Source organism: Corvus hawaiiensis, chromosome 11 (genome assembly GCF_020740725.1).
Source record: "Corvus hawaiiensis isolate bCorHaw1 chromosome 11, bCorHaw1.pri.cur, whole genome shotgun sequence".
NCBI lineage: Eukaryota > Metazoa > Chordata > Aves > Passeriformes > Corvidae > Corvus > Corvus hawaiiensis.
Genome location: NC_063223.1, coordinates 2,639,072 through 2,647,836, shown reverse-complemented (window position 1 = coordinate 2,647,836; position 8,765 = coordinate 2,639,072). Strand labels below are relative to the sequence as shown.

Sequence of the window (8,765 nt, the reverse complement as noted above, 5' to 3'; positions counted from 1 at the left end):
ATGCTTCTTTATCATCAGACTTCAGCTGGGGCTGTCAACTAAAGAAAACTAAAATAATTAGATATGAGAAATACCTCCACCAGGCTGACTCAAACAATGACAGAACAATCCCTTAGTGTTCAGGCATAGTGGTTGTATGTCTGCCCATTGCAGCACCAGTCAGGCATTCTTGACAACTTATTACTGAATGCATTAAGGTATTTTTTCTGCATAAATAAGAGCAGTAAGTCTGTGACATTGAGTTTGCCTTTGCTTTACAGTAATTTATTATCCTATTATCACTGTTTGCAAACATCTGTGCTCAGCACTTCCTTCCTTGTAGCACTGAAATACTAAGTGTTCATAAAGCCTAACCATCAGCTATAAACTCACTAAACTGCTGTATGCACTAATGTGGAATCAAAACCATTATTTGGGTGATTTATTTTAGGCACAGATGTGACAAAGGAGTGTATAAAAACTACCGGCTTCTTGTTTTCTTTTTTCCTCTGCTGCTGTAACATTTGCAGTGATTAGCTGGCATTTTAAAATGTTTTTGGTTGTTGGGGAGGGTTTTTTTGTTGTTGTTGTTTTTTGGGTTTGTTTTTTTTTTTTTGATTCTCAGACAAACATAGGTAACCCATCAAAACTGAAACCTGAAAAGTGATGTATTTTTTACAGCTGGCATCTTGGCTTGGACTAAAAGTCTTCCTTTTCCTGTTTTGTTCAGGGCTCTCAGATCTGCTTTTTCTCAGTATCTGGCGCTCTGATTGCCACACATTCTTTCGTAGCTGAAGATCAGGAGCAGCGACGAGGGAGGCCGGGAACAGAGAACCGAGCATCCTTTTGTGCCCCTAGGTCCAGCGGTAACGCTTTTTGGCCACCCCAACCGTGCGCCGTGCCGACCGGCGGGCGCACACTGCCGCCTCAGCGGAGAGCGAAGCCGCCGTCCCTCGCTCCGTGCCGGGGAGCAGCCGCCCGGCCCCGCCGCCGCGCCCCGCCCGGGTGTGGAGCGCACGGGCGCAGCTCAGCCGTGAGGGCGGGAGTGGGAGCGGGTCTCGCCGTGCGCTGCGGTGGTTCTGTCCGTGCCTCGGCCGCTTCCGCCCTGCGGTGCGGTTTCTTCCCCGGCTGGCGGCAGTATGCCTGGGCCCCGACCAAGTAAGTGCATCCCTGCGGGTGGCCGGGGGGCCTCGGGATGTGCCCTGTCCGCCGTGGCTGCCTCCCCCCGGGGCGGAGGAGGGGGCGAGGAGGGGCCTGGCACTGCGCCGGGCGGGGGCCGCTCGGTTTCCGTTCCCCGCCGTGGCTCTGCCCCGGCCGCTCGCCCGCGTCGTGGCCGTGCATGCGCTCGCTCGGGAGCCGCGCGGCTGGAGCCGGCTCGTGGCCGGCGGGCGGAGCGGCTGCCCCGGGCGGGGCGCGTGGTCCGGAGGGCGCTGCCACCGCGGCGCCTCCCGAGCGAGGGGCAAACCCTGCCCGTGCTAGGGCACCGCAGGTGACGCGCTCAGTGCCGTGGGCTGTTTTTACTGAAAGGTGTCCGAGCGGGGGGTTAGAGCTCTGTGCTGCCGTGAGATGCTTTCTGACATCTCATTTTCCCCCCTTAAATTCTATCAGCAAACTAATGCGACCAAGCTTCCGTCTCTCGCATTAGAGAGCCTCGGGACCTTGGTAAAGAGTGCAAATAGATTATATAAACTGCTCTAAATTAAAAAAAAAAAAACAAAAACTGTCTTTGCTTATCGTCATGTGCATCATCATGTGCATCTTTTTGGAATGGCTTTACTACTCCCCACTGAAAGAAACACGGCAGCTGTAAGTGTAAAAAAAAACCTATCGACAAATTCGCTGTAAGTATGGATCACTGGCTAGCATAAGATAGAGCAGGAGATAAAAAAGGAGATTTGGTAAGTGAAGTAATTCAAGCCTTCAGGAGTAAGCAGGGAATTAAACAAAGGCTGCTCATATTTTGCCACCCACAGCACTCGGGAGAAATAAAAAGAATGAAGCAGACTATTAAAAATAAGTTCAAGAAAATTATAGGGCAATATCCTGAGTAATGGTCTGAAAAATAACCACTGATATTAGCAGCTTCATGAAATAGGAATAAGTCATGCACCAGTTTACATATGTGGCATGTTTTGTTTGGACTGCCCATGCCCCACATGGACATGACACCCTAAGGATCCTGAAGGTGATCAGTGGTAATGGGAAAGACGTGATAAGAAAAAAGAAGTTTAGCCTCTGGTGAAAGGAGCAGTAAAAGAAGCACGAAACAAAAATGGGGCAAATGAGAATCAATATGTATGGTGACACTGAGGCCAAGTAACGGGTTTGAACCTGAGGAAAAAGAAACATGTCCTAGAAATGGAAGGTATGAGTCCAGTAACATGTGAATGAGATGAGGGTAATGGAACATATGAATGACAGCTCCACATTTTTCAGTTTTCCACCTCCAGGGGTGAAAAAGTGTGGACTTAGTTGTGGCTTGGCCGAGAAGGACAGTCCCTGCACCATCAGTTAGAGAAGATGGATATTTAGGCTGACTTTCTGTCAACTCACAGAAAGCCCCCCAAAAATTCCTTCTCTGAAAATCAAAGAAGGGAGCTGTAGTTTGACCTAGTCACTTACTTTGGCCCTGACACCAGGTGTCACAGCAGAGCTGTGCATTGCTGGATTTTTTCACTTACATTCTATGCCACACAGTAACATTTTAGCAGCTGTAGTGAATTATTCTATAATTGTTCTATTGTAAAATTACAGACCTCTAGTACTAATAGCAGCAGCTGAATTAATAATGAGCATAGGTAGACAGACTATGCCTTTGAATGCACATTGATTGTTATGTGCCTTCCCTTGACTCAAATACTGAGCTGGCAAAAGAGGATTTGCAGTGTCTTAAGTGCTGAAAGGCTGAATGCTGGTCAGTAGGAGACTGTGGTTACTACCTTTGTCCTTGCACTCCAACCCCTGCCTCTGGAGGATGAATGGTCATGATTAACACAACCATACAACCACTTCATCTCATCCAGACACTGAGGAAGGGGTTAAGGAAAGAGGGTTGGGGAACCTGAGAGTTTCAGAGCACCATCCTTTTTAACCCTTCAGCAGTCTATCTGCATGTGTATGAGTGAGATGCTTTATACAGGTAATCCTTCACACATGGCTCATTCATTCACACCTCTTTGAGTTGATGCAGTGCTTGGGAGGTTATACCAGAAAGTCAGCTGATACAGCTCATGTTATAACTGGCATTCCAAAAGCTTCCAGCTTTTGAACGAAATGAGGAGTTTGGGAAACCTGTAACACAGGGCTTCTGATTTCATGTTGGCTTTATACAGTTATGAGGCTTAGGTTTACAATTTTGTGACTGTTTAATATGTGGCATGTGTTATTAGCCTCTCCAGAATACAGGTGATGACAGAACTACGTGTATTTGGAAATGTACATTTCAAAAGCTATAAGATAGGTCTTGTTAATTTAATTTTGATTTTCTTGCTTTCTTTGCTTCCTCATACAGTGTCTGTTAGATGCCACATAAAGAAGATGAAGGAGCCTGTCCACAAAAAAGACTTGTTAGCCAGTGAAGGTAAGAATACATTAGATGCCTGGTACACCGTGGGCATTTGTTGGAAGTTCTTGAAATGTTAAATGCAAATCTCTACTTCTACATTCCAAATCTGGCATTTCCTGGGTATCTAATTTTTTCGTGTAGTATAGAAGACACTGTAGAGCTGCAGGTCTGTATAATCCCTTTTTAGCAAGAATACTATGCCTCAGTTTACAACTGGAAGATGTTTCTTTAATATGCAGTTTCAGATTTATGTCCTGTGTTGTCATCTGGCTATGGCATTACTTCTTACTATGAATGTTAGCACTATAACCATGCAGTGTTTGAACGCCAGTTTAAATAGGTCAGGGCAGTTGTAGTGGACCTTTCTTGAAAATGCGTGCCATTCTTGCAACACACCTCTATGAATGTGAAATGTGCCAAATCCTGGAATATGTGCACTTAAATAGGCAGTAGATCTGGAACCCATGGATGGCTGAATTCCAAATTACTTGTAACCTCATGCTTATCTTCAGTATATACTTTTCTTTCATTACAGGGATGCTGCCTGGAGCAGAGATGAGGTCAGGAAAGCCAAGACACAGCTGGAGTGTAATTTGGCAAAGGATTCAAAGAATAATGGTAAGGGTTTCTACAAGTGTGTTGAACAGAAAAGGAAAATTAAAGAAAATGCACACATCACACCCTCCATGCTCTCCTGGTAAGGAAGACAGGAAAAGTAAAGGCAACTGTCATGGAGAAGGCTGAGATACTCAGCAATTTTTTCACTTCAGTTTTCAATGGTAGTCTCTCTTCCTGCATCTCTCAAGCCCCTACACCTCAAGACAGGGAGGTGCAGGGGAATACGTAATAGTAGCCGTCGAAAACAAAGATCAGGTTTGGGACCACGCGAGGAACGTGAACATGCAGCAGTCCATGGGATGCAATCAGTTGCATTCTTTGGTCCTGGGGGAATTGGCTGATGTAGTTGCCAGGCCATTCTCAATGATACTTGAAAAGTCTTGGCACTCGGGCAAAATCCCCAGTGACCGAAAAAAAGGAAACGTTACACACATTTTTAAAAAGGGTAAAAACAAGGACCTTGGGATCTGCTCCCTGGTCAGCCTCACCTTCGTGCCTGCTAAGATCATGGAGCAGATCCCCCTGGAAGACAAGTGAAAACATTTGGGAGACAGAGAAGCAGTTAAAGATGGCCAAACATGACTTCACCAAGGGCAAATTGTGCATGACTAATCTAGTAGCCTTCTATGGTGGAGTAGCTGCATTAGCAAACCGAGGAAAAGCTGTGGATGATTGTTGGTGCCACATTGGAGAGATACGGGTTTGATGAATGGACTGTTAGCAGCCTGATCTAGTGAAAGATGTCCCTGCCATAGCAGGTCCCTTCCAACTTTAACCATTCTACCATTCTGTGATTTACTATTACTGCAGACTTACACCCTGACATCAAGACTGGCGCACTCTATTTCCTAGGTGGTAAAATAGTAATAACATGAGAACTCGTGTTCTGGAAATGGGCTTTACAATCACTGAGTACCTGATCCATCCCTGATGCTGGTCAGTTCAAGCCTTGTGCAGAGTATTATTTCTGGTTGTATGCTCTTTGTGTTCTTATGAAAGTGCTTCCTAAATGTATTAGAAATGCTTCTGGTAAGTGCTGTAGTTTCCTAATTTTTTCCACAGTTTCCTTGCCGGTGTTACATGTCATAGCAAGGAAAGGCAGCTTCCTTACATATAGGTAGTACTGTGAGGCAAGGAAGATACATCCCTTTTGGCCATCCAGTCTAATTCAGAGAGTTTTACTTTTTTTTTTGTCTAAAAATTGTGCCTCAGAGCCATGCACAGAACATTATCTGATTTCCCATTCTTTTAACAAGATTATCTATGTCTTTCAGTTCTGTCTTTTCTTCGATGGGTGTACAGGACAGGACAGGACTGATTATTTTTCTTGTTTTAGTACCGAATAGGCATATAGCCCCAAAGGTAACTAGATGTCTTATTTTCTTTGGTGTTAATACGAATTAATACCTAAGCACCTTTGTGACTTGCTGAAAACATCTGTGGTCTCTGTGCAAATTCAGTTTGTCCTAATCTTGCAGTGCGCTTGGCAGCTGTATATAATTTCTACCTTTTAAAACCCATCTATAATATGCTTGCAGGAGTTTCTGGGGAGGTCTTAACTAGTAGAATGTGAAAAAGAAATCTTGGACTACATCCAGTGGAAGTACCAAAAATCAAAGGATTGGAGTAAATAATTGCTTGTCTAGGTTCATTACCTAATGGCACATTTTCGTAGCTGTTTATGCACGGGCATACTTGAGATCCTTTGTGCTGTTAACTTAGAATTTTATTTGGTACAGCTAAGCATAGATTTGCTAGAGCACAACTGTGTACTTTGAAATTGTTTTTACTGACTGCAGTAATTTTTTTACGGGTAACGTTTCAGCTTCAATCAAAGAAGTGTCCTGTGTGTCAGGAAGGTTATCATAGCATTATCCTGAATCCATGTCAACATCACGTACTTTGAGATTACTGTGCAGCTGCACAAGAAGAATGTCCCTGCTGCAAGAAGAAAAAAAAATTCTGGTTAGGGTTAGAATTGTTGTTCCAACTGTGGTTGGAACTGATCTAACGCTATGTTTACTTGGATGCTTGAAAAACCCTGATGAATGTAAAATCACTTGTTAATTATTGTGTTTTGTTGGAAGATATGTCATAAAATGCTTCAAGTTGCTTTCTAGTCTCGTGGGGTTTTTTTAATATGCAATAATGTGATGTATTACTTGTGTACTGTGAATTTAAGATACTTCACACGGCTTTACTGTTAGATCACAGCGTGGTTAAATGGAAATGACATCTAGGTGGGTTTTTTTTTTTTTACAATTTATAAGTTAACTGCATACTGTCGTATTTATAAATGTACCAGGGAAACAAAACCAGTGGGACACATATGCTTTCATATTCAAATACATGCTCATGTTTTCAATTTTGTGAAATGGAACAGTTTTAGTAAACAGCTGTATATTTGCATATTTCCCTCCACCTGGATGCTTGTAGTCTTTTGTACATCTATGAAGCTGTGTGGTACTCATAAGGAGTAGACATGGTGTACATGTAATATTACCAAGTGCCTATGTCCAATGTCCTATAAAAGGACAGAAGACATGAAAAAAAGATTTGGCAAATAATTTTTATTATTTCCTTTTGTATTTTGAAGAGTTTGACAGTAATTAGAATGTGTTTCCTGCTTTTTTAAATATTAAAAAATACACTTTTTTCAATAATAAATGCCCATTTGAAAGGAACTACAAAATTATTTAAGTATGTAGTCGGGCAGTGGCATTTTGACACTGATTCTTCTAAAAGGTGGTAATATCCTTACTTCTTCCTGGTAGTTGGGAGCATGCAGTTCAGGAGGAGAAGTTAATAAATTACTGCATGTTAACACTGTACATTCTTAATTTTCTTGCATGGAATACTTGCCTGCATTATTCCGTTTTCTGTTAAATTCAAGTGTGACACTAGTACAACTTGGGTTGAGATGTCAGGGCCCCCAAGTGATGGAGCAGACTTGCTGCAGGGACTTGTTACGTGCGTGACGGAATAAACCCTTACCAGCCACCTTTGCCTTGCCTTTGCACTGGATGAGAGGCTGTCAGTGAGATGATACATGGTGGGGATCAGGCCCCTGTTCCTGCTGGGCCCCAGCTGTGAGGCCCAATGACATCTCTGGTCCTGTATTCCTGGTTCTTAGATTTTTTCATGTCACTGGGTTACTTCTGTTCGTGTGCAGTGTGTGTCTGTGTTTGTGTCTATGTTGAAGGTGCTCTGCCTGCCACAGCAGTGAGAGACAACAGAAGGATAACCACAGGATTATTTACTTTTCATTTTACTCTTCAAATTTTCCCACTTGACTTTCAGCTGCTGTATTGACCAAGGGAGACACGTGGTAGCGGCACGAGGGCTAGAGCTGTTGCAGTGGGTCTGTGAGTGCAGGTTCCTATTGTGGTACAGCTATGTCCTCCAGCCTCACAGAATGATCTCCCTGCAGCAGGGTCACAGGGAAGGGGTGAGGCATCTGGCACTGGCTGGAGCGCCGTAGCAGAGGAGGGACAGGGCAAAGAGCCTGAATGGGAGACAAGGCACCATCCTCGGAACACACTGCCCCCTTGCTGTGGGGCAGCCACCAGCCTGCGAGACAGGAGCCGGGGAGGGACTTTAATGATTTGGGGGGGGCTGACTCCCCTTTATTTTTCTAGCAGATGCCCCTTTTGGAGGGGGGATGGATATATGTGAACAGCATTATTAAAGCTGGTGTCCAGGGTAGTTTGATTCATTTTATGCCTTCTTTGGTGGCGAGGAAAAAGGGAGGGAATTGGAGTCTGGGGGGTGATGATGTCATTTGGGGCATCCCAGTGTCACTGGGAGAGGGAAGATGTAGTGAAGGAGAAGGTGAGTAGAGTATGAGATGGGTCAGGTGGGGTCCTCTCAAAAAAGGGAGGTTACAGCCCAAAAATGCTTGGAAGTTTGGGGGGTGTGTTTTTGCAAAAAACACAAAAACCTGTAGCTTTTCTTATGCAGGATCTTAAGAGTATAAGAAATTCCAAATATAGATATAGAGGGTTTAAAAAGGCAAATATAACTTTTGTATAAATAAATTAAACAATAAAGGGCTTGAAAAATGGAAGAAAATACCTCTATAAAGGCAATAGAAATAGCTCTGAGTATTCAGAGGTTTTTTTCCTGTCTCCGTAGAACTGAGATTTTGGCTGGGACGTAAATCGCTGCTGCCACCGAGTGATCAGAATGACGCACTGCAGCCGCCGGCTGGCAAATACCACACTCAAGATGGCGGCTCGGGGGGCGCAGGTGACGCTGTCCTCCCCAAGATGGCGGCCGGGTACACATGCGCTTTGGGGGCTGACAAAATGGCGCCGCGGCAGGACCTCTCTCCTCTTTCTGAGTGTCTGGGTCCGACCCCGGCCCCGGGCTTGCAGCACGATCTCGCAGGGCGCTTTCCGGTGTGGGGACACAGATGGTGCAAGAGTAGAGTCGGCGTCAGAGTCGGGATCAGGTTCAGGCAGCGGAATAGACGCCTTTCAGAGGAGCGGGGCCCTTTGCCATACCACACAAAAGATGGCACCTTAGCCGGAAGTAGCTTCTGCCAGCACCCAAGATGGCGGAGTTGTGGAGAGTCACGTGATGCCCCACAAAAGATGGCGAC

The 8,765-nt window shown here is 44.8% G+C and overlaps 1 long non-coding RNA gene across 1 annotated transcript; it reads left to right on the top strand.

The window, feature by feature from the left end:
* The first annotated feature begins 636 nt into the window (after positions 1–636).
* Positions 637–6,846, top strand: LOC125331577. The gene is made up of 3 exons (XR_007206122.1): positions 637–1,137; positions 3,491–3,559; positions 4,080–6,846. It is a non-coding gene; the product is annotated as an uncharacterized LOC125331577 (long non-coding RNA).
* Positions 6,847–8,765: the final 1,919 nt, after the last annotated feature.